Source organism: Myotis daubentonii, chromosome 4, assembly GCF_963259705.1.
Source record: "Myotis daubentonii chromosome 4, mMyoDau2.1, whole genome shotgun sequence".
In the NCBI taxonomy this organism is placed as follows: domain Eukaryota; kingdom Metazoa; phylum Chordata; class Mammalia; order Chiroptera; family Vespertilionidae; genus Myotis; species Myotis daubentonii.
The window spans coordinates 85,551,414-85,555,151 of NC_081843.1; positions in this window are offsets into that span (position 1 = coordinate 85,551,414).

Consider the following 3,738-nt stretch of genomic DNA (forward strand, 5'->3'; position numbering starts at 1 on the left):
GGAAGTCCACCTTAAAAAGAAGTGCCAAAGAACTAGTCTTTAGTCATGTTTCATGGAGAACAAAGGGACATGCTTGTGCCCAAAGAATTTGAAGGGAATGGATAGAAGTTTTATATCTGTTCATCTGCAATGTAGTTGCCCCTTTCTAAAACACAGTCATGTAAAAAGCAGTGTAGTAGGCAAGGAATCAGCAAGATTATTTATTATGAAGATTGGAGACTTAGGTACAGGTGAGGCTGATATTCTGAAGCTCACAGAATGTGCTAACCTATTACTCTGGGGAAAGAAACACACACCCAGATCATAACTTGAAGAAAAAAATGTAAATTACCTTCGGAAGAAAGTGAAATCAGGAATCTTGAGACCTCCTTTGAGGGAAGTCAGATCTGTAGTTCATTCCTGGAGTCAACGGATACTGGTTGAGAGCATTAACATGCTTTAATCTAGAGAAACAAATGAATGTCCATCTTTCCTAGGAAGGTGAAAGGAATAATTCTCTGATTATTTTCAAATGGAAACAATAAATGTAACAACCCACACTACCCTTCAACCACCATGTCAAACCTTACGCCACCTTTCGATTTAATTATATACTTCAAAAAATCCCAAAGAGACATATTTTTTTTTCTCTGAAAGTTTTGTTAATGAATGGACTGTTTTTGATTGAAGTCTAGGCAGGAGCACAGATAATCAGAGAGATGTAAAACAGAGACTATAGTGTTTAAGAATTATCTGAAAATGTTATCCCAACACCAAGAGACCAAGAGGAGAATAGCAGGGTGCTCTGTGCAATGCAGTCCCCAGCAGAACAGAGACCTCTGTAAAGCCCAGGCAAGTAGCCTGTAGGAGGGGACAAATGCAGGAAAGAGCCCTATCCCGCTGACCGGAGAGCCTGGTCTGGTCCTGCACTGACCACTGTGAGCCCTTGGGCGTATCATGTACCTCTCTGAGCCTTCATTCTCTCAGTAAAACTCAGGACATTGGCTAGGGCCTTCTTCGAGTCCTAAGATATTTAAAACTCAAGAGCAGACACATAGTAGTATGGCACCAAGTAGCCTTTGTCCTACACTGAATTGTAGGTGCAATTTATGTATATTTGTGCCCATTCCAGAGGTTTGCATATTCACTAAAGAAGAATCAGTTAAGGGCCAAAAAGGGGAATGTGAGGGATTCAGCTCTATGGAATCTATTCTTTGTTATGTGATAGCTCTTAGCTAGACGATGGAGAAGCTTATCTAAAAACTCTGCCGTCAGGTGTTCATGTGGTGTCGGTGTTTTAGGGCACTGGGTAATGGAGGATGTCCCAGGGGGCCAGGTGAGGCGGTTGCTGTGATATCTGAACCTACTAAAGAGCCTTTAAAGGCATAAATGATGACTCCTTTCTTCACGGGGCCATGATTTTCGCTTGTTCTTCAAAAACCATGAATTGGACCATATATTTTTTTTCTCCGTGAAAAAAGAAAATTCAGTGGAAATGCTTTAAAGAATATCTTACAGCAACAAACATCGCAGGACTAATTAATATTTTTAGAAAATAGAGGGAAAGGAGACCTCGCCTATACAAAGGATTGAAGATACACATGTCATCTTGGGAGAAAAGAGGTTGTTATTCTGTCATGTCCATGTACACAGTTTTGCTCTAAAGATAACTGAAATTTCAAGCCTTTCAACAATAGAATGCATGGGCACTGGAGATAAGGACACACACAAGTGGAATCTGAATTTTTTTTCCAGCTCAGATGTCCCTACTGAGGTCCTAGGAGAACCAAGAGGGAATGGAGGGCTGAAAGCCAAATGAATGACATATGGACTTTCAAGATGGGAGTGATCGATCATGTCACATGCTGCTCATGTGACTGGGGATTGACCACTGGATTGAGCAACATGAAGGACATTGTGACTTCAATGCAAACTTTTTCTGTGGTTGGAGTAGAGTTAAAAGAAAACAGGTTTACCAGAGGAGACCAAGTGAATTCAGCTCTTCCAAGGAGATTTGTTGATTATTTATTACACCAGGTAAATTATGAAGGAGAATTTTATGACCAGGGAACAGCCTTCTTTGAGGTCTGAGTGTAATTATTTTTGAGGCCATTGAGAGTCAAGGTCATTTTTTTATTTTATTTAATCATTCAGGAAAGCAGCTTCCTAGAAAGTTTACACTATCTTCATAGGAAATCTCTAATTTAAATGTCTCTCCTTTTCTAACAAAATGCATTTTGGAGTATAATGCAAAGCAACCTAATGAAAATTCTCTCCCTTGTGAGCTTGAGTTTTGCATTTATCGAATAGACACAAAAGCGCTTGCTGTCTTGATTTGGTGCTGGGCAGGATCCCACAAAGTCTCCTCCCTTGACTTTGTACCATCAGTTTCCTGAGAGTTTCATAGAATGTCTGGTGACAACCCTGGCTTCCCCCTGCCTGTGGTGACCCTCATCTTGGAACAAACTGGCTCACTGGGTCAGGGATGGTGGGCAGGAGGGATGAAAAACATTGTTTTGCTTCAGTGTCTGCATTTCCCAAGAGGACTTGAGCAGCAAGCAAGTCTACATTTTTAGAATTAGCATGTTCTGTTTCAATGTTGTGAACATTCATTTAAACCTACTATATTTAGTGAAGGTTTAATTATCCAAGCAGGGGAAACTAGCTTCAAGCTGTCACCTTTCATTCCTTGCTCATCAAAGCAGCCCCCGCAGCTGAAAATGGCAATTTCAGCTGCACCTGGTGAGGGCAATGGCCGAGGAACAATTCCATTGCTGGAGTTCCTGTGAGCCTGGCAGCAGGGGAAGCTGGCTGAGCAGCCTCCCACTCCTGTCTGCTGGGGCCTCAGGGCTGCACACACCCTGTGGGCGGGGTGGTGGGACTGTGCATCAGCTCCAATGGGTGGGGACTGGATTTCCTTCCCACACAGAGATGGTGATCAGATTTTTTCAACATAACACTCAGGTAGCAGGATCTCTTTGTAGCATTTACAAATACATAAGAGGTTGGGAAAATGTGCTCTGGGTACTGGGACTTCTTGGATTTTTTTCAGCGAGGCCATTCATTCCTGGATTTCCTCACTCACTTCTGGCAGAGCCTTCTCCAAAGCCACACTTGGGGACTAAACTGGGCCAGTCAGAGGGTTGGCTTGAGGAAGTCCAGGCTGATGCAGGTGTGGATGAGTTTGATGCAGGGAGGCCGCTGGTGGGAGAATGGGCAGGCACCAGCCGACTGGCACTAAAAATGCTGAGACACAAATATAATATTGTGCATATTTATTTACTCCATCAGCAAACATTTACTGATTGGTTGTTGGTGAGTCATGGAGTCTGGCATTAGTTTAGTTGGGGAGATCCAGTTGAATAGAAGAAATTGTCCTAATGTGTAATTACAGAGTGAGCGCTCAAAAGAAAAGGGACGTTTTATGAGTGTTTACAGAGAAGCCTGAGGTGACGGTTAGCGAGGGGAAACGATGTGTGAGCTGAGATCTACAGCAGATCCTTTCATAATGCTGTTTTCTTATACTGTTGATGAGAAGAAAAAATCGATTCTCAGCCCAGGCCACTATCGGTGTGGAGTTTTCACGTTTTTTCCATGTCTGTGTGGGTTTTCTCCAGGAACTCTGATTTCCTCCTACATCCCCAAGATGTGCACATGGAATGAATTAGCGTGTCTACATTGTCCCAGCCCGAGTGAGTGTGGATGGGTGTGAACGCACCCTGTGATGGAAGGGATCCTGCTCAGGGTGGGTGCCCATCT